The following is a 27,353-nucleotide window of genomic DNA, read 5'->3' as shown; positions in this document are numbered from 1 at the left end:
CAGGGAAAGGTACATATAACTGGGATACACCTGTGATATATTTCAGACATTTTGCAGTTCAGACTTTGGGGGATTCAGAGCATATGTATTACTACACCTTTTCTGACGTGCAAGCAGTGTCTACTCTCACTTATTGACATTAGTCATTAAGTGAGATTCCCCACCTTTCTGCCTACTGTTAGTACATTTCACAGGGAGTCAGAGGGGCACAGCTAGCATTTGTTTACAAATCAGGGTCATCACTGTAGATCAGTCACTGTTGGGAGGTCTGGCCTGTGACCTATGCAGATATGCCAGTGTTTATCCTGCTCTGATACTGTGTGGGGTTTGTAAGGTGCTACTGTAACATTATTCCCTACTAGCATGGCTGATTCTCTTTTCACAGTCATGTCATGCAATTCCACAACACCTGCTGGTTAAGGCCCACAGAACAAGGTTTGTGTTATGCCATTCCTATTTTCCCTTTACATTCACTCATGGCAATGCATGATATATTGCTTTCAGCACTAAGTTGTTGAATATCTGCTGTGGTGTAGTGGTACTTCATGCAGACTGGTGAGTCCAAGGTCCCGGGTTCGAGACTGACAAGGTTTTTTTATTTTGCTGCTGAGCAGTACAAGGGCCTTGTCATACAGAGTGACTAAGGCACTTTTAAGCAGTTGTGTGTGGGTTTGCGTGACGCTTAGCAATGCTTAGCTAAGCGCACACAAGCTCACACTCGCACACACCTGCTAACTACTGCTTAAAAGTGCTTACTCCCACTAACTCCCACGCTAATTTCTTTTAAAGAAAAGAAAATGGGGAGATAGGAAAGTGGTGAAAAAGGGGGCTCAAAGAGGGAAAGACAGTAGGGAAACCAGCTCAGGATGTGCAGGATGGGTGTAGGGAAGGTCCATCACTGCCCATTTCTTTACCAGCAACAGCTGTGCATATGTTTGAAATTTGGTGTGAAATTTGAAACCTTCCACCCCTGAGAGAGGGGTGAGGACAACAAAATATGTTGTACTGTCAATTAGAATTATCATTTTACATGTGTGCAAATTGGGCAGCTATGTATGGGGCGTAATTTTTTTGTGGGAACAGATTGCCCTTTTTTTTTAATTTTTTTTTCAGGTGAGAGTGGAATGTGAGGTAGAGGAAGTAGGTATATTTGTGGAGGTAGGTTGGGGAGGTAAACAGACAAGACAAACAAGACACATACAGGGGCATAGTTTGACACATGGGGTGGGTGAACACAATTGACGGGGAAGGATGTTTGGAAATCGCAAACCCATGAGCCCACAGATGGTAACAGTGGAACTGAGATCCCCACCCATGGGCAGTCACCACTGCACCTTCACAACCCCGAGGGTGGCTGTGCTGAGGGCTGTGTAGGACAGGCAGGCTCACCTGAGAGACGCGCCACTCTCGCCTCGAGCTGGCGTAGGGGATCAGCGACTGAACGCTGGATCTCCCTATGCACCACAGCCCGGACCCTGGCAAGGGTGACAGGTGGCCCTCCTCCACCCACGCTTGCACGGGGGGACGAGCCCCATCCTCTGCAGTGCTTCCACCTGAAGGTGGCACAGGACCAACGGAGGAGGGGAGCCCGGGCTGGGCACCAGAGCCGCTGGTGCCAGGTGCACTCGCCAACTGAGGAGGGACAGGTGGGTCCACTGGGACTGGCCTTCCCATACATTCTGTGATTAGGTGTGTTTAATTACAACATAAACAACAGCATTCCAGATTAGTTGTAACAGCATGCAGTAATATTCCCATTAACCCAACACACCAAGGTTCCAACAGTTGAACAGCAACCATAACACATGCATATATTGAACGACAGTGGATATTCCAACAGCATGCAGGGATGTTTGGTAGCAACAGGCCACCATGAACGTGGTGTTTGAACAGGGCACATGCATCCACATCAATGAAAATATTTAAAAAACAATAGGACATATGTCCCAACAAATATTTAAGATTACACATACCCATTGAGGTGTGGAATTGCCTGCTTTATGCACATACGGTAGGGTGTAGCAAAAACCTTGGTTAACATGTTATAATGACCTTTTAGTCTACACTACATTCCCAGTGACTGCAAGTGTATATCCCCTGCCTGTATTATTACACTTGCCACCATACATTAGGTTGTGTCATGGGTTTGGCTAGTTCAATATATGCCTGACCTATATCTGACATACTAACTGTCCAGGATGCAGATGTTACTGTACATATTTCTTGTTTGCATTTATATTTCTTTATCTACATATCTGGGATGTTTTCACATGACATTTTCACTTCAGTCTGTACAGAACCCTGCATTTCTTGACACACACTCACATTTCTGGTGAATAATTACATGCTACACGTGTACCAGGTTTAGTTATTCATGCCAACCAGTAACTGACTATTGTGGACTGTATATATATTTCACAGCTACTAGCACTTCCATCACCCACTTTATATGGAACTGCATAACTCTGGGGTGCCAGCACATTTTCAAACAGTACTGTTTGTATAATACAAGGGTACAACAACATTTCAGACTGTGACACAGACACACTCTGGGTTTTAGACCTTTATTAATGACATTGCACACTTTTCCACAGGCTCACTCCTTTATTTGTTTTAACGGTGTTTGTGGCAGACATGTTCAAGACATATTATACCTTTATTAATAGGTTAGAACAATCTTTTTTCAGGCTCACTCACTTATGTTATATGACAGTGCCTGCAGAGATATTGTTCCAGACATATGTTACCTTTCTTAATGGGTTACTACACTCTTTTTCTGCCTCTCTGGCGTTTTTATCTGACAGTACATGCAGAGGACTTATTCAGGCAATTCTATGGCTGTTTTATTGGACTACAACACTTTCTTTCATGCTCTCTCCCATATTTTATATAACAATACATGCAGAATAATCACTAACCTGCCTGGTGGTGTAGCCTTAGCAGCCTAGGCTTGCTGATTCTTAGCACGGTCACCTGCAGCTGTAAAGTAAATGAAGGGATATTGAGACATACCTATCCGTTATACATACTCCATTATCAATTCTTACATACTGCATTCCATGGCTACATACTCAGTTGTGGGGCATTCTGCATCCCACGGGCCTCCTGTATCCACTGTTTCAGGTGGTCCTGCTTTTGTCTCTTCAGGTCTGCAAGGTAGTGACAGACCTGCTCACCAGTCCAAGGAACGCCTGTGGCACTGGTGAGGTCACGAGCTAACCGGTTCCAAGCCTCTGCCTTGTACTCCGTCCCTTGGAACTGGCCCTGCAGGAGTCTTCACTCGTGACAGTGGACAAGGAGCCAAACCATGTATTTGGACTCCTCGATGCCCCAATGTTGCACTCGGAAGTGTAAACCCTCTCCTCAACCTGCCATTCTGACTGCAGATGGGAGCTACAATCAGTTATGGTGAGTATTCCCACCTATGGGGCTTAAATATGCCGCATTTCCCACACTTTTTTGTGATTGGCCATTTTGTAAAATTCTCGGCTGACTGCAGACTTGCTTAGTAATGGTTAAACTACCATTTGTAAGTTTATGAATGTTAATAGTGGCTGCTTCCCCTATGTTGTCATGGCTTAGTGGTTCTGCACTTTGATTATGATGCACAGGGTCCTGGCTTCAAACATGGTCATTCTTTTATTTTAATACTGTCTAGACAGGCTAGGGGGTGTGGCTGCGTTTAAGCAGCTAAGCTCTACGTTGCTCCATGGTGCCCTACGGTGCCCTGGTTGGCGTGGCGTGCATGTCCGCGCAAACACATTGCGCTATGTAAAGCACTTTTAAACTTTGTGCAACTCTATTGTGCTGGGTAAAGCGCTATTAAACTATGAGCAACTCTGTTTAGCTGAGTAAAATGCTATTAAACTATGGGCAACTCTATTGCACTGGGTAAAGCGCTATTAAACTACGGGCAACTCTGTTTAGCTGGGTAAAGTCATATTAAACTATGGGCAACTCTGTTTAGCTGGGTAAAGTGCTATTAAACTATGGGCACCTGTGTTTAGCTGTGTAAAGCATTGCTTAACAGCAGGCTATTATATATCTGGGTCCTTTAAAAATATATATTTTATTCACTGATACATTGGCCATGTCACTGCTTTTGATAAAATTTTAATCATATATATCTGGTATTATTTCAAATGCTAATTTAAAACATAAATAAGAAGGGAAGTGGTGGGACTTGAACCGTGAATGCTTTCTCTTTGTGCATACACTCTACCATTACGCTATTGCAATTTGGTGTTATTTGCATAAACATTCTTCTTATGCTCTTCGATGTCAGAATTGCTACCTCTAGCTTAGCAATGGGCACACCCATGCACACAAGCGCAAATATAGGCAGCTTTATCATGGATTTAAAAAAATATATATAACTATTTACTTTATATAAGTGTGATGAGGGTTTACAGTGTCAGGGAGTGTGGTGTTGGGTGCAAGTACATTTGAGCAAACTTGCTCTTGTGTGTTGACATTATGCTTTTTTAAAACCTTGCAGGGGCGTGCACATTTAGACTGCTCGGTAGTCGGACACGCCCCCTGCTTTTCTACTCAGTCCGTGTAAGAGTTACGGTTGAGTCAGCATGCCCTCATGAATATTCATGGCATGCTGATGTCAAACCGTTCAACTGCAGCCTCCGAGTAAGACTTATTAAGTCTTACACGGAGGATTAGTGAATCCGGGGGATTGTGTGATTGATCAAAAATAATGGTCATATGGGATACACCCTCCTCTAGTGTACAGATTGTAGGGGATGGCCAACTAAGTAAATCTGTTTTCTTTTTCACCTTTTCCAGCTGTAGTTGGGCCACTTCAGTTAATGCAAGTTGTCTACCTGCTAGTGACATTCCAGAACCATCCTTCATTGAGGCATTCCCAGACTCATTACCTTCTTGCATCTCATTCAAATCCTCAGCAAGGATGTTACACATCAGAGGTTGTAGTTACCAGATGAGCAGCTCTATCATATGGATCTATAGTTAGAAGACACAAAAAAAGTTGGTCATAAATAAATATATCCAGCCATTGTGATGAAAAGACGTAAAAGACGTCAGCAATTGTGAGGGGAACTAATCATGGCTGTCCATAATCCCATCCTGACTCCTGTGGTAGATAGTGCAATTACTGTTACCTTCTGCTTGTGCTGAAAGAATTTTAATAAATGTAAAGCAAGACAATGAAAACTTTGTGCAATCCCATACATATGCCCCTTCAGCTGTGTGACAGGCAGCAGAAAAATGTGCCCCCCTTTACATACATTAATATACTTAAACAGAATATGGCACATGTGCACATACTAGACAGAGTTAAGGCAGTTGGTAGATGGTATTGTATATCCAAAACTTAGAACAGGGCCTTATAGAAACCTACCTGAAATAAAGTAAACATATTATATCCATTGCTCTTACCTTTTCCTCCTCCCAACATGGAAGATACAGACAGTAGCAGACACATATTTCCTAACATGAATTTGACAAATACTTTGCAGCAGCGAAGTCAATTCCAAACCTAAAGCAATATAAAAAATAAAGATATAAAAAATAGTGCTGTCCATTTGATATAACATTCAGGGCATTGTTGCCTAATCTCCACTTCCCATAAATGGACATCATCAGGGTTACATTGCCTTGGGTTAGCATTATAACACCTGCATTATAATCTGTTCTGGCAGTACTATGGCTGAAGGTAACTTCTTAACCAAGTCATATAAGGCATCAGCCTTTTCTGAAGTCTTAATCATATGGAGCCAGTAAGTGCTTCCTGAAGGGAACATAGCATTCTATTATTCTCCTTCATGCTCCATGAAGGTGCTGCCTGGTGGACACTAGCAGAAGCTGCCATTCTCCCAAGTCTTTGAAAATGGAGTCACTTTTATGAGGAACAAAATGTTAGCTTACTAATCATGCCTTTGATGTAATTTCTGAATTATTCATAGTGCAACATGTAACGGCCAAATAGAGAAAAGCACATACCAGCATAGGTCTTCAGCACAAGCTTGCAGCTATGAACTGTAGAGGTGATCATATACAGCAAACTATGATTAAGTCACAGACACACAGAAGCAAATTGAAATGATATGCAGTCATTCATGTAATCTGACCAGATGTCACTGTGTGTTGTGCAAACAGTTATAAACTTGTACAATTTAGCTGGCATGCAACTATCTCCTACTGTAAGTCACACAGATTTCGGGAGCTATCTTATATAGTTTGGTAGCACTGCTAGGAGTAACAACAGCATAATCTGGATCTAGAGGCAGTCTGAGCAAGTACAGAGTACTCTAAAAGTGTGTGGGAAGATTTTTTTTATCTCGTACTAAATAAATGCACCCTTGCATTTTAATTGACATTACAAAAGGCTAACAACAGTAATATCTGCACCTGCAGTTGTGTGCAGTTTGTAGATTGTACTGGCAATAAAGTAGCTTATAATATTGGGACAGAGTGCATCTGTATATGCCTGTCAGTATATATGTTAAACACATGGCCTGTGTAATCTATATATTTTGTTTTACTCATATTGTTTTTTATTTTCAAATAATAATATAATATAAGGTGGTGCTGTGGTAGCATTGTTGCCTTACAGTAAGACGCTGTCCGGTTTGACTCTCAGCTAGAGCGTCTTCTGCGTGGAGACATGCGTGAATGGGTGTTCCTTCATTGAAGGTTGCGCATCAGGGCTGGCAACTCGGTACGTAAAAATCAACTGCCAATCATTAGCGGACCGGAGTTTCGCTGTGGTGACCCCTAACCGGGAAAAGCCAAAAGACACAACAAATATAATATAAAAACTTTCCTAATATATTTGTATAACATTTTAAATAATTATATACACTATTTACAGTTAGCCTGACATCAATAGTAATAATTAATATTTTCAATTACTGTACAGATGTAACTATATAAAGTTATCAGAGAGAGTCTGTTGTTATTTGTAAAGTGTCCATTAAGGATAAGACTTTTTCCATGGATTGTTTGTCAATAGCCTAGGATAAATTCTTAGTCCTTTAATTTTGATTTCCATCAAAATTGTGCTCTTCAGCAGGTCTAAAAAGTCTTCCATAGTTGGCGATGTGTTTGATTTCCATCATCTAGTTATGCATTTCCTTTCATTTCATTTCGCACCACAGTGTTCATAGATTGTTGTTAGGGTTTCCCTTTAAGGTTCTATTAAGTTACTGAGACTTAATAATTAATTAACAAATATTGCCACCTGTTATTTTTAAGTTTTCACAACTTTAGTAACTAAATTAGTATTTATGTTTTACTACAAGTACAAAAGGGTAAATTGGTGAATTTACATTGTTTTAAGTCTGTTAGGCTGCTCCAACATGATTAGAAGTATTACACATTTTATATATTCATTTTTTATATATTCATTTTTATTGAATGTATGTTTTTAAATTGATTTTCTTGATACACTTGTAAGTGTAACTATTGGCTTGCACTCGGATATGTACTCACTTTTAATATGAAGCCGTTTGTTTAAAATTGTGGGGTTTTTCTTTAAACTCGTAATGAGTTGAACCAGTCACATGCTTTATACGAGTTTTAAAATATGTGAGCTTTTAGTTCCTGGCATGCTGAAGAAGCTTCTGTGTTACAGAAGCGAAAACGTTGTTTTATTTTTGTTCAAATAAATTACGTTACAGTCAACTTAACTGAACCTTGTCTCGTTTGAGCACCTTACTGTTTACTTCTGTTTTGGCGTTTTTTTCAAGTGTTTAGTTATGCATTTCCTGGAAATTGTAAGTATTGTCCGGAATAAAAACATATATGTTTTATTCATGTGAGAACCTTCATTAACATTCAGCAATATCAAGGCTTTAGATAAATTAAAGGATTCATTGAATAAGGCCTGTAAAAATGTGTTAATTCCATTCCAATACGATTTAATTTTAATACAATCATAAAACATATGATTCCAGTGAGCACAAGATTCCTGCTCACATCTGCAACATATTCCTTTCCTAGAAGGACTGATTTTTGTAATTTTATCTGGGGTTAGAAATACTCTATGTAAATATTTCCAATTAAATATTTTCCAATAATGTGTACTACATTTACATTTCACTGATAGTAAAATATTTGATTTGATTTCTTCAGTTAATTGTAATGAAAGCCCTTTAAATATGTACTGCCAATAGGATGTTTTAGGTATTGTTTTGTAAGTTGTTAATTCCTTATATAAATTTGAAATACTATTTCTCCTGTTATGATCTTTGTATATAGTATCATATAAGCAATTTATAAATTTTGGTATATTATTACAGAAAGAATTATTAATTATTCTACATAAATCTTGGGAATACATTAATATACTTTGCAAAGCTAGCCAGTCCTGACATGGAATTTCATAAGTAGCCATTATCAATTGCTTGTCTAGAACTTTAAGTTCTCTAATGCATTGCTACCAACAAAAAAATGTCTTCTCTCCCACGAAGTAATTATTTCACTGTATATTTTGTGAGGATAATTTTCTGTTATGGTAAATGGAATTAAAAGATCAAACCAAAGTTTTAAATCCATATTACAGTTAATGAATTTTCTGAATGAGTTAAAGTAGTAATTAATCAAGTATGATTTGGTTGATTTTGTTATATTGTATTGCATATTGATGTTTATTTAGTAGGTACCAGGGTATGTTGACTTTATTCATTATTGAAAAATTTTCTATTAAAGTAGAATCATTTGTTAATATAACTGTGTGCAAATCTTTCCGATTGGCAAAATATTTAGGATTTATCCATTCCATAACAGTTTTGAGTATAGATGCCTTTATATATGATTCGATATCCAGACATTTTAGTCCTTCTTTTTCTCATGGTCTAATACGATGTATCATTGCTACTCTATTTCTTTTAGGAAACCCGAGAAACTTTAATAAAGTAGTGTTTATCTCTTTAAGTGTATGCCTTTCAAGGAATAACTGAATTTCTAATGCTATATACAAAATTTTGGGCAGTAATACCATTTTTATTAACTGTAGTCTATCTTCAAAAGTCAATAATAATTTATTCCATTTTTCGATTGTGGTTTTGATTATATTAATGATGTTATTATAATTTATTAATATTAACCCATTTAGATCTTTACATAAGACAATTCATTAATCATTTAAAGTAGATACTTGTTTCCCTATGATATGGTTCTCTTTAAGTTGTATTTCAGTCTTCTTGCTTAAGAATAAAAAATTAGATTTGGATCTATTGAAGTGAGGACCTGAAGCCATATAATATTTCTCGGTTAGTATAGCTAGTTCCTCTAATGTTTCTTTGGAATTAGGTAATGTTAATAGTATATCATCTGCAAATAGCATTATTTTAGAGTTATACTGGTTATATACAACTAGTCATCTTATGTTTTTGTTATTACAGACTGAAATTGCAAGAATTTCAATATCTAAAGCAAATAGAATAGGTGACAGAGGACATCCTTGTTTAGTACCTTTTGTTATAGAAATTGATTCCGATGTGAAAGGTCCTAATTTGATATAAGCTAAACATTTTTTTTATTTATTTGTTAATAGATGAACAAATGAGGGTGGAGGAATTCAAATATTAATAAAATTTTAAATAAATATTCCCAATTTAAGGAATCAAAGGCTTTCTCAATGTCTAATCCTATTATTAGTGCTTCTTGATTTTCCCTATTTAAATAATCAATGAGAGTGAGTATTCTTTTGATATTGTCATGGGTATGGCTATTGTGAATAATCACAGTTTGATCTTTATCTATTATTTTAGATAATGGCATTTTTATTCTATTTTTTAGAATTGACATGAATATCTTATAATCATTATTTAATAATGATATAGGTCTATATGAAGTACAAAGATCCGAAGATTTATTTTCTTTTAGAATTGGGGTAATTAATGAGTACTTCCAGGATGGGGGTATTATTGCTTGTGACTGGATTTCTAATAATGTTTTATGAAAGAGGGAAATTATATTTGAGGGAAATTATTTATATATCTCTGTGATTTTACCATATATTCCTGGAGCTTTGTTGCTTTTCCTTTCTTTTATATTATCGGTAATTTCTTTATAAGAAATGGGTCTTTGTAAGTCCATTTTTAGTTATTCAGGAATTTTTTATGCATGTAGAAATTGTGTATAAATTTAATTGATCATTATGTATTACTCCATTTTTAAAATGTTCCATATAATGATGTCTGAATGCATCAAGCATATCTCCTATATCTGAAACATTTTCCCCATCTTTTCATGATATATTTTGCTACTATTATTAGCTTTGGAATGTATTTTAACTCTTGTAGATACATTATGCAAGTGTCTAGGGGAGGTAGCTGAAAAGTTTATTTTTAGTATTTCTAGGGCTAAATTTGTTTTGTCTGTTAAAATTTCATTATATTTCTTATTTAATTCCCTACCTTCCTTTTAATTTCTGGAGAATTTTAATTTTTTTCCAGATTTTGTTGTTAAAAGTTTAGATTGTAAGTCTAGCAATTCAGAATCTCATTCTCTAGCTTTGTTTTTATACCAGCTAATGGATTTTCCAAATATATAGGCTTTTAATGAATCCCATATCATGACTATGTTGACTTCTTTTTTATAATTAATGCCTAAGGAAAATTGAAGTTCTGATAATAACCAAGGTTTACATTCTTTGATTTTTGTTATATATGATGGAATTCTAAAAGAAAAGGTTAATTGTTTAAATTTACTTTGGAAATTCAAAATTAGGGAGTTATTGTCTGAAAAGGGACATGGAATTATTGAAAAAATAGAGTTTTTTGTAGTTATTTCCTGACCAATAAATATTTTATCAATTCTAGTTTGTGTGCAATATCTATAATCTTGCTGTGAGAATAGTAAAGATTTATCTTCTTTCAATTTAAATGTCTATTAAATGAAAAGATTCAGTCCATTTTTTAAGATTTTGATATAAAGGATGTGCGTAAAGGTCTCTTATTAGTAGTTTTAGAGGTGTCTAGAATACAGTTAAAATTCCCCCTATTGTTAAGTTTCCCTTATAGTTATTAGTGATAAAGTCCAAATGCTTTTTGAGAATTCCTGTTCCAATACCAGGGAACCAATATAGATTAACTAGAGTCCATATTCTATTGTTAAATTTAACTATGATGAAAGCCATAATCTTTATCTTCATATTTATGAATAACTTCAGGGTTAATGAGATTATTTTTCTATAGAATTGTTACTCCTCTTGTCTTTGACTTACATGAAGATTCTACTAAAATCATATATTCATTAGTGTTCCATACATAACTACAATTTATTTTGAAATGTGTTACAGTAAATTAGATCTTTTAATATGATTATTTAGGCCATTAGTGTTTAAAGATAACAATGTTAAATCCATGTCAGATTATATATATAAATATATATATATATATATATATATATATATATATATATATACATATATATATATATATATATACATATATATATATATATATATATATATATATATATATATATATGTATATAGAATACATGCATTTGACTGAACAACCTTTCGTCGATCAGGTACAACACCGATCTGCAACGAATCTCCCTGTGGTGAACGGTCGGAATGTCAAACAAAACACCAAATTCGACAATTCCGACTGCTCTACCACCTAAACAAGCACTACCATGGGTCACAAAGGGGGGGGGGCATTTTGCATTCACTTACTTTGTGTTTGCATTTATGCAAACTTGCAGACATGCGCTCGAACATTTTCCGATCGGCCATCTACCGGCTGACCAAATGCATGTATATATATATATATATATATATATATATATATATATATATATATATATATATGTATGTATATATATATATATATATATATATATATATATATATATATATATATATATTTTATTGTTACTCTTAAACAAATTACTCTGATAACATTGCACACTATGTTGATATATAGTTCTTTAAATATTAAGGTCAGTCTTATTCCTTTTATGTATACAGATAAGATAAAGGTTGAGTCAGGTTTTGAATAAAAAATGTTAAGTAATAAAAGATTTAAAATAACCAGTATATACTGAACAATATCCCTCTTTAAACATGGAATATTAGTCATTCCTAATCCAACAGATACACATAGGTCTGTTAAATTATCTCTCATACCTTTAGCAATCAGAAACATTTAGCTCCATAAGAAAAAAACTAGTTTATGGAGAGTAATTTATAAGAAAGAAATATAACATTCTAAAAACATAACATATCAGGAAATACTATTTTATGGATTATAATCAATAAACTTATTATGTTATAAATTGCCTGATATGTAAACATCTAAGCGGAATTCTCATTTGTATGGAGTAAGTTTATATATAGATTATATTTAAATTAAGTTAAATTATCATTATATTTATTATTGTTAATAATCAAATAAAATATTCTAGAGAAAATATCTATCCATTCTAGATTTTTAAGTCATTTTTATATTTATATGTTATCTAATTTCCTATGAAAAGCTTTTAAATAGAGATTTAAATATGATCACATCTAATTAGCAATTATTGTTCTAGTATTACATACAAGCGATACACATTGTATTCATAATAGTATTTACGTTGATTTAAAAAGTGTAATCAGATTAACATATTAATTACAAAGAATCCATACAATTATATTATAAAATACAACAGTTACTAATTCCTATTATAACAATTTAGTTTTCCCCAATACATCTTAAACTGCCACTCTTCTGTAACATGTCGTTATTTCCATTATGTGATTAGAGTTCATCTTGAATTTCTGTGTGATACAGTATAATACTTTCTGTTAACTTCTTTACTTGCAAGGAGATAAATTAAATTAATAAACATCAAACAACATAAGCATGCATTTTGTTATACATTTTTTAAGACTCAGATTCTTGTCTAAAATTAATTATTATTTGGTCTTTACGCATAGGGTTTGACCACTTTGGTCATATCTGATACTAATCATTCCATGAAAAGGTAGTATAAATTATTAGTATGTTTAACTGATATATCTAAGAGGAGTAGCATATTGTTTATAATACTACCAAGATTATAGTAATATTGTTGCAAGAGATACCAGGTGCAGCTGAAGTGTCAATTAAAGGAAAAAAATCCACAGTTTATCAGTACCAGTGCATAAACATAAGCATCCAATGATAAATGCCTACTGCCAGGCTCCTAATAAGCTATTAACTTCAACAAGTTGGAAGACTCAATGAACAGTATTATGCTTTGTATGAAACCACTTAAACAGACTTCTCTAAAGAATATCTGAGTCTGGTGTCTACAAAGTTTTCCTAGAAGATTACAACATTATAGACTAGTATGTTCCTTAAACATGACATACATCTAAACAACATGGCAAGAGCTTCACTACCTGCTATAGGAGCAACCTCAGAATTTGGATGGGATACCTCATATACTAGTATTGTTAGGTTAATTATGAACCAGACATGCTTACTTGTGTAAGTAATCAAATGGTAAATACCAGCTGTATTCCAGGGGTAAATGTGATGGATCATAGTAAAACAAAATATTTCATGAAGCTGTTGTACAAATTCACAAGATGACACAGTATATGATGATGCAGACAGTAAGTAGATTGAATGAATGAACCATCACTTGCCTGTCAATCATGTATTATTCATCTGCCAATGTTATGGAAATAGTCTGAGCTATCAGTTTCATTCATCACCATTTACACAGACATTCCATGTGGTCCTGAAATGCAGCCCAAACAAAACCAGTGTAGTGCGTTAAAGGAAAGAAAGATAGACTGCATGCTCTATGGCTCAGACAGACAGAGCCCTTACTATGCTCCCAATGATCTAAGAACTGACTAAAGGTGAGTAGTGAAAGAAAACAAACAGGTTAGGAGAGGTGATAAGAAATTGCTGACTCATGCTTTTTGCCTAAAAAGTAGGGTTTGGGCACATATCTTGGAAAATGTATTCCTTATGTCTTCCCTTGTAGAGACTGCAAAATGAAAGAATAACATGTACTTGCGGGGAGGGGGGGGGTAGATGTGATTTGATATATTTTACAAATTTCCATTGCATATCTACCCTTGTGTGCTCTTAGGCATGCATGGGTAGAGATGAGAAGATATGAGGGAAAAAAAAAAAAAAAAGAATGTATGGCTGATTGGTTAATGGCAATGTAATAAATTTGTAGCAGTGGCTTATATGACAAAATTCCCTCAAAGAAAAGTAAAGATAAATATGAAATTATCAAATAACTGGACAAGTATAATGCATTGCAGTGATATGGCCTGAATACATATGATTCATTACTATGCATTAATCTGTCTTTCCTAAATAAGAAAGTTAATTTGAGTTGAAGCCAATCGTTTAAATATCACATGGGAAGAAAGCTACCACTTTGAAATGAAATAAAATGAAAGGCAAAGATAGAATGATGTGTTCCTACAATACTACAACTTAACTATTCATATAAGACACAGATTACATTTCTTGATCATCAAATCAGCAAAAAAGAAGTTATGTCTTACCGTAACGTTCCATCTGTGCTGTAGATCTTTATTCATTCCTTACTGTTAGGACCTTGGTTCTGTCCTCAGAACTGATACGGACGTTTAACAGCTCAGGCAAGCCAAAAACTCTCAGCTAAGAACCTACCCACATGCCTCTCTCCTAGATACTCCAGATCGAGATTGCCTGCCCTAGATAAAAGAAGTAGTAATAGGAAAAAAGTAGGAGGCTCTGTCTGAGCAGGGTCTATATTAGAACATCAAAGTTTCAAAACTTTGAATGTTCTAATATCGAACCCTATTCAGCGAAAGCTGAAAACATTGAACATACAGAACAGTGATTTTTTTCCTAGGGAAAAAAATCGCTGTTCCAAAACACATACAAACAACACAAGAACACCAAACAAACAGCAATCCACACACATACACCTAAAATCTTACACCTAACCCTACACTAAACTATACACACATCACTAACTATCCACTTACCTTAACCCAAACCTTAACCCTAAGGTCCGTCACTATCGCACACTCACCTCACCTGCACCCTAACCCTAACTCACCTACCTCGACCTAACCCTCATGTCCACACAGTTGCACACATACCTAACCCGTGCCCTAACCCTAACTCACCTAACCCGCCCTAACCCTCACGTCCACACAATAACACACATACCTAACCCGCACCCTAACCCTAACTAACCTAACCCGCACTCAATTGCACACTTACCTGAACCCGATCCGTAACTTTCCACCACAGCGCTGAAAATACCAAAACAACAGAAATGGACAACCAAATTCATTCCCTAGGAAAAAAATTGTTTTTTTGTTGCTTTGATATTTTCAGCTTTCACTGATTAGGGTTCGATATTAGAACATTCAGAGTTTTGCAACTTCGATGTTCTAATATAGACCCGTCTGTGCAAATACCCTAACCAGGAGTACCTAAAGTCCACCAGGAGTACAGGCAGGGGGAATGAAGGTTGGAAGTAAGGAATGAATAAAGATCTACAACACAGATGGAATGTTATGGTAAGACATAATTGAAGAATTTTCAAGACCATTATGAAAACTGGCGATAGCTGCTAAATGTACAGTGATAGTTGAAGTGGAGGCTCCTGCATGCAGAAGAGTAGTCAGGTTTTGCAGAATCTTTTGGATAGGCATAGAGAAAGGGTCTAAGTTCTGATCTTTGGCCTAAATAGAGAACCTAGTCCATTTACTAGAATAAATCTTTCTAGTGGAAGGTTTGTGTGAGGCCAGAAGAATTTCACAAACAGGAGATGGGATGTCAGGCAGCCTGGCAATCATTGGAAGTGGAGGAGCCAGGCTGTGAGCTTGAAACTGTGCAGGTTCAGGTGAATCAATCCCTGAGGATGGGATAATAGACTTGACATTGCCAGTAGGAAGCAATGAGGATCACTTTGCTTTTCAACCTCTGAGCTTTCTGGAGAAATTTTGGAATGAGGGGAAATGGGGGAAAGGCATACAGAAGACCCAGGGGCCAATCATGCATTAGAGCATCCCTCGGTCGTTCCCCCTGAGGGGGGATCAAGGCAAAATAGCTCCTGCATTTGTAATTTGGGGGGAAGCAAACAGATTGCAGCAAGGCTTGCCCCAATGTTGGAAGATCCGAGATGCTATTACAGGGTTGAGGGACCATTCGTGAGGCATCAGGATGTTCCTGCTCAGATTGTCCGCAATAAGGTTGGAACTCCTGGGGAATGTACTTTGCTATAAGAAAGCAATTGGAAGCTATTGCCCAGTGCCAAATCCTCATGGCTTCCCGACACAGGAGGTAAGATCTGATTCCACCTTGCTTATTGATATACCAGATGACTGACATGTTGTCTGACTGAATTGCAATGGTTCCCGAAGGCAGGGATGCATGGAACGCTTGCAACACTAAGAGAACTGCCCTCAGTTCCAGGACATTTATGTGCAAGTTGGCCTCGAGGAGGTTCCAGGTGCCTTGGACAGTCTTTCTCTGAAAATGAATATGCATATTTTGCCATTCCCTTAATTTTTTATACACTTAATACCCTATTCCAGCTGGTACTGCAGCTGAATGTATATTTACTCATCTTAATAGTTTTTCTAGCTCATTTAAAGAAACCTCTCTTTCCAACTCTTTATATGCCAAACAATAAGGGACACAAAACCCTTTGTCCTTTTCTAAACCATGTCTCATAACATCATGATTCGATCCATTGATCTTCAGAACAGGACATGTTGTACTATTTCTTAAACATTTGACCTCACTAACAATTCTATTCAACCAGATGAAATCATACCCTCTCTGAACAAAAAAAATCACTAAGCTTGTCAATTTTTATAAAAAATAAAAATGATTCGTCACTGGTCAGTCGACTAAGATGAATAAACTGACCTTTGACAACCCTTCTTTTCATGTGACTTGGGTGCAAACTATTTTTACGTAAATGCCAATTGACAAATGTCAATTTTCTGTAGATGTTACTAACAAAACTACTATTAACCAGATCAAAGGTTAAGTGTACATCTAAAAATCGATCCAATTTCCATAATGACCAACAGTGAATTTAGGGAAATTGGCAGTATTATTTAAATTATCAACAAATGAAAGAAATGTATTCTGATCTCCCTTCCCACTAAATATCAAATCATCTATATAACGCCTATAGAAAATTATATTTTCTGCTATAGGATGTGTTATTAGATGCTTGAGCTCCCATGATTCCATAACTAAGTTGGCAAAAGAAGGTGCCACCCTGGAGCCCATGGCAACACCTGACACCTGCTGAAACATGGTTTCTCAAACTTGAAAAAATTGTTTTCATGCACAAGCTCCATTAAGAAACAAATTATGTTAATTTTGTCATTGTCAAAACTAGTGTATTGACTCAATATCTTAAATACTCCAAACCTATCTCTTGATCTATACTGTTGTGTAAAGAAGTAACGTCAAGAGACACAAATGCAAAATGTACATTATCAAGCTTAACCTGGCTTTAAAGGTTTAACAAGTGCCAAGAACCATGCAAATACAATTTTGATTTTTGTACCAAGGGGTTTAAAATATTGTCTAACCATATAGAAAGAGGTTCTGATTTGGAGAAACTCGCTGACATGATTGACCAAAAGGGAGGGTGTAATCTGTCCTTATGTACCTTTTGGGATGACAAACAGTGTGGCCAATTTTGGATATAGGTTCATAGGTTCATAGGTTGGTACTAGGCTATCAGCCCTAGGGCCTATACAAGCCTAGCCATAACAATTCCCTGGCTATTTCTTCCCACATTATTTACTTTCCTGGACCCCTGTCTAGCAGGGCGACTGACGTGATCCCTGGGGTGAATTTCCTTTCTCCCATCCAAACGTCAAGGTTCCTCTTGAAGAGGTCCAAAGAGACACTCTGCTTGACATGTATGGGCAATCTATTCCAGAGTCTGGGGAGTCTCTGGGTCAGGAACCTATCCCTCCAGCATGTTTTGTTTATTGTGATGACAAGGTTTAGATCCCTGGAGCGTGTAGCTCTGAGGGATTGGGATTTCTTTAAGTGTAACTTGTCCAACAGCTCTGGGTTTGACATGGCCTTGTATGTTAAGCAGAGATCGCCTCTGAGTAGACGATATGCGACAGAGTATAGCTGGAGTTTTTTAAGGCGGTCAGCGTAGGGCATCTGCTTTAGGCCTGTGATTCTTTTAGTGAGGTATTTCTGAGGCCTTTCCAGTTGTTGCAGATGTCTTGAGAGGTACATACCAAATGGGGCATTGTATTCTATAATGGGTCTAATGAGGGAGGAGTACAGTGGGACAATGACCTCCTTTTTTCTGGATGAAAAGCCCTTCGTGATGAGGTGTGCCACATAGAAGGATTTCCTGACTGTTGTGGCGATGTGGTTATCGAAGGTGAGACCACTGTCCACCTGTGTCCCTAAGTCTCTTATCACACTTTCTGTGTTTAGTGTACTGCCACCTATATGGTAATTCATGGATACATGGTTTTCCCAAAGGGGATAACAATACATTTCTTGGCATTGAGCTTGAGCCCATCGCTCTGGCACCAAGCATCTGTTTCTGTAAGGCCCTTTTGTAGAGTATCCACATCATTTGGGGATTCAATAATGGCTCCCAGTTTGCAGTCATCTGCAAACTTTGTTAGCCAGAGTCCCTTAGTGTTGACCTGTACTTCAGAGAAGTAGATGCCAAACAAGAGCGGCTCCAGGACTGAACCCTGAGGAACTCCACTTGTCACTTGTCTGGAGCTGGATTTGGAGTCGGCTACTTTTACAGTGTGGGTTCTATCAGTAAGCCATTTAGCAACCCATTGGGTGACATAGGGATTAATACCCAACTTAGTAAGTTTATCTATGATTCCAGAGTGGGGGATGGTGTCAAAGGCCTTGGCAAGGTCTAGATAGGCTGTGTGGACCACCTTACCCTTATCCATGGCTCTGGAGACTGATTCAAAGAAGTCAATCAGGTTCAGGAGACAAGATCGGCCCTTCACAAACCCAAACTGGGTGGGGTCCAGTGTTTGAAGGTTGCCAATGTCTTTGTTTATAAGTTCCATGATAATACGCTCCATGGCCTTGCAGATAAGGCTTGTCAGACTGATGGGACGGTAGTTTCTGGGATCCAAGGTGGATCCCCCCTTGTGGATTGGAATAACTGTTGCTCTGCGCCACTCAGTGAGCACGAAACCTGAGGTGAGGCTATGATTAAACATGACACTTAGGTAAGGTGCCAGTTCATATTGTAGTTCATGTAGTACACAGCCCGGCATGTCATCTGGTCCCATGGATGCTGTATTCTTGCCTTTAGAGAGTGTGTTTTGTACCTGTGTGGCCGTTATTACTGGAATTTGGCAATCTTCCAGTATTGAGATGGGCCATTTAGGGGGTGAGAGGGGGTGAAGTTGGCACTGAATCGATCTGCCAGGATATTGGCAATATCCTTTGGATCAGTATATTTATTGCCATTCTGTTTTAGCTCAGAGCAGATCTGAGCATTGCCATTTAGATTCTTGACATAGTTATAGAATGATTTGTGGTTGTCTTTGGAATCTTTGGCAATTTTATTTTCATAACTAGCTTTGGAGGATTTTATGAGGGATCTCAGTTTCTTACTGAGGCTAGTAAGGGAGTTTTTTGCATCCTGGGATTTTCCTCTTTTCTGCAAAAGTTTCTTCCTTTTGTTGTAAAGTTTGTTTATGGCAGGGGACCACCAGATTGGCTTCCTTTTTTGGATGAGAGCATTTTGGTTCTATTTGGGATGGCACGATTCATGCATGAGTGGATGTGCTCGTACAGTGCCTTAGTGTAGGATTCAGCAGTTGAACTTTCAGTTCCGTCTGCGTGGGTGTCATGAAGTTTGTCACTTCTGACTTGAGTAGCATGAAGTTGGCTTTGGAGAAGATATTTATGGTGGTTTCTTTACTGGGGGTGGGTGTGGGATGTGGCTGTTAAGGGTGATTAGCTTATGGTCAGACCTGACTAACGAGGGGGTGACCATAGGTATGGAGCATTGATTTGCCATGTTGGTAATGACCAGGTCTAGGATATTGGAGCCCCTGGTGGGACTATGGATTAGTTGATCCAGGGCGTTGGAATTTATGAATTCCAAGAACTGTTGTGCAAAGGTGTTGGGACATGAGTAGTTTTCCCAGTTAATGGCAGGGTAGTTAAAATCACCCAGCATTAGGGTGTTTGGTTCTATCTTAATATTTTCCAGTATGTTTAAAAAGGTGTAGTGAGAATCTTGGGGTATGGTGGGGGATCTGTAGCAAGCTACAATTTGGATTGCAGTCTTACCTAGTGTTAGTTGCACTTGGAGAATTTCAGACACATTGTGTTGGCCAACTAGCCTGGTGGTGTGAATATCCTTGGTGAATATTGACACTCCTCCACCTTTAGTGTTTCGGTCCTGGTTTGGTGGCCGAAAAGTGTGGTAAGAGTTGTAGCCTGGTATTGCAGGGGTGCTCTCTGGAGCCTTGAACCAGGTCTCAGTTACTGCACAGATATCGATGTTCTCCATTTTTAGGAGTGCCTCGAGAGAGTGCATTTTGAGGTTTAGACTTCTAGCATTGAGTAGGATATTCAATTTGTAGGAAAGTGTAAGCTGTTTAATCTAAATTCCCTTGACAAAATAAATCATCTAAATTCCCTTGACAAAATATATCAAACAATATTGTTTCTACTCTCAAAAAACATGTTCATCAGCCAAGTCAAAAATAGCCCTTCTATAATCGGCAGATTTCATGACAACAATAGAACCGCCCTTGTCTGCTTCCATGACATAGAACTCCTTATTGGAAGCCAAATTATCTAAAGCTGTTTTTTCTTCACAAGAAAGATTGGGTTGATTGATACAACACCCATTTAAATTTCTGAATTGATTTTTACACAAAGTGCTGAAAACTTGTAATGTAGAATTTAATACTGGATTGTAAGTTCTCTTGTTTCTTAAACTATCATCTGTACTGTCAACTCCAGATTACCTCTCAAAGATTTATTTCAGATTCAGTTTTCTTAAATATAGCTTTAAATCAACAATCAGCCTAGGAACATTCACTGTGTTCGAGGGAATAAAAAAAAACATGTTCTAACAATGCAACAGTATCATCAGCAAGAGTGTTACCACTCAAATTAAGTATATTTATCTGAAAGTCTAGTTCTTTGTCTGACCCTTTCCCCTCCCCTTGCTCTTGGTTTGAGCATTGTTGGACCACTTTGGAGTCTTTTTGTTGCCTGAAGTGTCCAATAGAAAAGGGCCAGACATATTAGCTGTTGAAATAAGAGGTGCTGACAATGTAGATAATCTTGGCAACATTACTAGCAGTACTATTGTGCCAAGTGTTAACCCTACTGGACTGAGCAACTGAAGAAACTGCAGTGACCACACTTGAAAATCACTTTTTAGTCTGTTCATTAAATAATGACTCAGATCCCCCATTAGAAGTTTTTATAGGATAAGCAGAGTCAGCACTGTAAGCAGCAAGGCCTATCTTTAATTTACCTTGCTTCCTGTTGATAACTGATGCACTGTGCCTGTCGACTTTGGCTAAAATGCCACAATACAGCGACAGTAAAGATGAAAAACTGTTAGAATTTTTGATACTAGCATCTAACCATTCCATCTCACTTTTAAGATTATCCCATTCTAATTTGAAGACAGAAGACTAACACTTGCTTGTTATTTAAATGTTTAGTGGTGTGGTTTGATGTATTTCTGATGAAGTTCTGATTGATTAAACAAGGAACAAAAGTGCAAGTTTGGTGTCCAGTTCCTTCTTCTGTTTGCACCAACTAGCTGTTCATCATTGTATTACTAATTTATTTTCTTCTTCATTCCATGCTTTCTCATTTCTCATTTTTACTTCTTTATCTATTTTTATATATAGGGCCGGATTCACGAAGGCTTGCACGGAGTCTAAGAGTAGAGTAAGACTCCATGCAGCCAACATGTCTGACGAGCGATCCAGGAACAGCCAGCAGGGACGTGCAAGAGAGCTCCTAAAATGGCTCTTACAAGGACAGGGTTAGGATATGCAAATTACCTCAATTGCTGCCAAAAGGCATGCAAATGAGGTAAATTTGTGATCCAGGAAACCTGATCCTGTCCGAGTAAGAGCAGTGTTATTTGCAGAAATGTACTCAGTTGACAACTGAGTACCATTCTGCAAATAGCAAAACGGAGCCGTGACAGCTCCAAATAAAGGCTGCATCCAGTTGAGGAAGCATGCCAATGGCCAAATATACAGCCATAGGCAATGTTCGCCGATGCAATATTAAAAAAGAAATAATTTTTTCCCCCCGATCTCCAAGGTTTATGCGTAGCGCAGCGCCTCGCAAATGTGCTGCGCTCTAAAAAACAGAAAACCAAAAATTAAAAGGCACATATAGGGAATTTATAGAATATCATATCATACAATGCAAGTGAATGGCAGACTAAAGACAACATGGCTACCAAGTAGAGGTTGTTAAGGGGGGAACACAGTCTAAGAGATGTAAATAAGCATTAGTAGGCAATCCTATGCAAATGAGGGTAAGGATAGTGAATCCCAAGTTTACATAGCAAATGAGTACAGTCAGTGGAGTGTAAGAGTAGGATAAGGGGAGTAACAGAGTAGAAGATAGGTGACATCACAAGGGGGGTATGTATGAAAGAATGTAACTCATTGGAGCAGAGTGGCATGTGTCTGCTGTCAGTTACTCATCACTGGAAGAGGTGTGTCACCAGGTATCCTAGCTAAAGTCAAGAAATAGAAGGTGTATGCCATGGATAACACTAACGTTTCTGGTTGAAGTGGCTGCAACATGTTTGCGCGTGTGTGTGTGCCTGCAAGACTGTGTGCACGCGTGTGCGCCCGTGCGCACGCGTTTAAGCCGGAGTAAGTATGTGTAAGGCTGTTGAAATCTGTGTAAGCGCATTTGCGCCTGTGTGTGTGTGTTTAAGCAGGAATTAACAAGTTTTAGGCCGTGTAAGCATGTGTGCGTGCGTGTGAGCTGGTGTGCGTGTGTTTGCTCATGTGTACGGCGCTGCCCCCTGTGGAAACAGAAATGGAAAAGGAAGCACAGCAAAGAGTAGGAAGTTAACCAGGGAGAATCAGCAGACCTAACAGGTGAAAACAATCAGAATCAGGCAATTACACAGGCAGTACACTAGCCCAGTCCAGCCCAGCACTTAAAACTCTGCAAACAACATTCCACCATGTTTTTCTCAGAGACACTGCAGCACTGCAGTATACTAAGAGAAGTGAAAACTTAAAAGCTTTACTGAAACAAAAAATATGTGAGGGGCTGCCATAGCTGTTATAAGGTGATATGTGCAACATGCTGAGGGTGGTGACAATGCAAATGCTGCTGAGCGACCCACAGTGAGAAGATGGAGAAGAGTGTACAGACCCAGGGTAACCTACCAGGGACTACATGAGCTGGAGAAAGTAGAGCGCTATAGAGTGGACAGAGACCTCATGCAGCAAATTGTTGAGCTATGCAGGCCACGCCTCACGCACAGAACCAACAGAAGGGAACCCATCCCAGTGGAAACAAGGTATGTGTTGGCCTAAGAATACTAGCAACAGGTACCTTTCAGAGACCAACTGGTGATATGATGGGGATTTCACAGGCATCAGCATCCAGGGTACTGCACCAGTTCCTGGATGCCATGTCAGCATATGGTTATCATGTATATTTCCCCAATTCCCGTGAGGTATTGGCCAGCAATATGCGCCTTTTACAGCAAATAGCGGAATACCCTGAGGTAGTGGGTGCAATAGACTGCACGCACATATACATCAAATCACCAGCCGGTGAGCGGGGTAGGGCCTACAATAACTGCAAGGGCTTCCCCTCCATCAACTGCCAGGTCGTGTGTCCCAGGGCATAATAATGAATGCACTGGTAACAATAGACTGAGCCAGGGTAGACCGTCACAATCCCTTTAATGAAACTGATAAGACCAACAAAGACAATACTAAGCGCTTTCTCCCTTTACAATATAGGGCATCTTCAGAGTAAAAATTTTCATTTTTACTCTGAAGATGCCCTATATTGTAAAGGGAGAAAGGGCTTAGTATTGTCTTTGTTGGTCTTATCAGTTTCATTAAAGGGATTGTGACGGTCTACCCTGGCTCAGTCTATTGTTACCAGTTTATCATCTTTTTGTGTTTTTTATTCATAATAATGAATGTGTGTGCTGGCTGCCCTGGAAGCTACCACAATTCCCATATCTGGTATCTGACACAGCTGTACCAGACATTTGCCAATGGGGACATCCCTCATGGTCACCTAGTGGGGGATGCTGGATATGCACTGGAGCCGTGGCTGATGACACCCATCAGAAATGCACACACACCTGAACAGGAACGCCATAATGAGGCACACGCACAAACACGAAATGTAATCGAGCGTGTGTTTGGGCTGCTCAAGTTGCAGTTCTAGTGCCTGGACACATCTGGTGGAGCCTTGCAGTACTCACCAACTACATGCACCCAAATTGTCATAGTATGTGCTATGCTACATAATATGATCCTGTGAAAACAGCTGCAGCAGGATCAGCATAGGCCCGGGCCAAACAGCCCCCCACCATTTCCAAGGCCATCACTGGCAGAGCGTGACTCGGAGGAGGAACAACCTGAGCCTGCCCCAGTAGGCAGAAGGAGGCGTGCCCAGTGTGCTTTGGCCTTGGCAAAGAAGCAATGCATAGCACATACATTGGCTCAGTAGGAACCCTGGAAATGATACCTCTCCCTGACCCGCACATATAGTAAAAGGGATGCTTAACTTGATACTACCTGTTTTCAAACATGTATAGGGAGTGTACTATGTGCACCCAACATAAGCAGCCCTGCAGCACCACCTGAGGCATGATTGCCTTGTTTTAAGCAAAGGAGCCACTTTTGAGATTTTAAGTATTTTGAGATTTTAAGTATTTTCTTCAGATTATTTTGCTAAGTTTTTCTGCATAGCCACCTACTTTGAGCATTTTCTGGCTTGTTAAACTTGATTTCTGCATTGGTAACTGTATTTAGAACACAACCTAGAGCTGTTTACTGAATTTCCTGTTTGCACTTATTTTTAAAATCGTTTTTTTCTTAAAACTTGCATTTTATCTGTCTCTGGCCTAGCACTCAAGTGTGGGGTCATTTACTGCACTGTTATAACTTGTTGATACTTGTGAACCTCTGCTATCTTTAAAAAAAAAAACAAAAAAATCTTACTTTTTTCCCACTTTTCTGAGATTTAAAAAAGTTCAGTTACAGGCTTGCTGTTCTGAACTGTTTGTAAGTTTCTTGGAGGCCATTTTTTGCTTGGGCTAAAGGGAAGTCTCTCTGTTCATCATTTGCAGTGATAAACATTGAGCAGCCTGCCTGCCCCTGTGGGAGTGGTTACTGCCTTGAAACTGTAGTTTTATTGGCCATTTTGGGTCAATTCCAAACTCCTTGAGCTTCCTCTCTTAAAATCCTCTTTTACGCGGTTTTGCACGTTTTTGTGCATAGCGCAATAACGGGCAGCGCCGCCTAATTGGGTTTAAACTATTCCTGGCTCCACAAAGTCTGCTCTTCACTTTTTCCCTTAGAACTGCTCTATCTCTCACATTAAACACCATATTCTCATCCTAAGACCCTTCACTGGTCCAAATAAGTAATCTTACAAGTTAGCACTATTAAACCATAAGCACTACTTACTCTTATACTCTCTACGATTACCTTGTCCCCTATTGGACCATCTTAATTCAGTTCCCTATATTATTCTAGCATGTCTAAAGGTCAGTCAATGGTTACCTCTCCAGCCCAGCTGGTGAATCTGAGAATTTTGAGGCAATGTTACACCTGTCTCATGTACACAGATAACCCTCTCCTCCTCCAAATAGGTTCAAATATATGTGAGAGATGCAACCATATAGCCAAACTGGAGGCTGAGCTCTCTCATCTCAAAACTGGTATAACCAGTCAGGAAGGTAACCTCACACAACACAATTCCAGTATCACATAGTCCCACCACATCAGCGAACCAAACACATAAATACCCTAAAACATACTCAGAGGCTCTAAATAAAAATCTACCTAAGCAACAGAGACCTCCAAAGCAGACATCCAAGCAAACGCCACCCCAAAACAAAACACGCATAACACATAGCCCACAAAGTCAGTGTGCCAAGCAGCCACAGCCCTTAAGGCTGAATAACGCACCCGATACTCTTGTAATAGGTGACTCTATTGTCAGACACACTGACGTCCCACTCACCAGGCTGAACAAGGAGAAGGTCACAATGAGTTGCCTGTCGGGCGCTAGGATCCGCCACATAACACAAGCACTCAGGTCACTCCAAAGCAAATACAAATATGACTCAGTTATTGTACATGCTGGTGTGAATGACCTGAGACTTACCTCCCTGGACTACATGAAAAAAGACATAGAGGAGCTTTCTGATCATGTAGCCCAGGCCGGTATGACCCTGACCTTGAGCAGCATCTTACCCTCACCTAGAATGATGCCACAGTACAAAGACAAAATGATCGATTTTAACAATTGGCTAAAATTTTGGTGTCATTCAAAGGGGATCCAGTGTCTATCAGCCTGGGATGACATGCTCAGCAAGCCACGTTGCTTCGCTAGGGACGGCTTGCACCTGTCACCACTGGGCTTTCGGATACTGGCAAAGGCTCTGGCCACCCCCATAGTGCCTTTTTTAGGCAAGGCTCAAAAGTCAAACCCACCTCCATAGACAGCACAAGGTACAAGAAACTAAGGGTAATGCTGCTAAATGCCAGAAGTCTTAACCTCAAGATGCACGCACTCGAAGCTCTCCTCAGTATGGAGAATATCGATATCTGTGCAGTGACAGAAACCTGGTTCAAGGCTCCAGAGAGCACCCCAGCACTACCAGGTTATACCTCATATCATGCTTTTCGGCCCCAAAACCCAGACCGAACCACAAAAGGAGGGGGAGTTTCCATATTTATCAAGGATATCCACACCTCCAGGTTAGTGGCATTGCATGAAGTATCGGAGACCATCCATGTGCAAATAACAGTGGGCAAAACTGCTTTTCAGTTTATAGCATCCTACAGACCACCCTCTCAAAGTCAGGAATCCCACTCGGCTTTCCTGAAAACATTGGAGAACATGAAGATCTCTCCAAACACCATTATATTGGGTGACTTCAACTACCCAAACATAGACTGGGAGCACTACTCAAGCCCCAGCACCTTAGCCCAAAGGTTCCTGGAAATTATAAACTCAAATGCTATGGAATAACTAGTCACCACTCCCACAAGAGGGGATAACATACTAGACATGATCATTACCAACATGGGGACTCTATGCTCCATACCAGAAGTATATCCTTCATTGGTAAGATCACACCATAAATTAATTTCACTGGATATCCACATCCCT

Source organism: Protopterus annectens, chromosome 2.part1, assembly GCF_019279795.1.
Source record: "Protopterus annectens isolate FY-2018-M chromosome 2.part1, PAN1.0, whole genome shotgun sequence".
NCBI classification, from domain to species: domain Eukaryota; kingdom Metazoa; phylum Chordata; order Ceratodontiformes; family Protopteridae; genus Protopterus; species Protopterus annectens.
The sequence above is the reverse complement of the archived record's forward strand: the minus strand, read 5'-3'. Positions refer to the sequence as shown.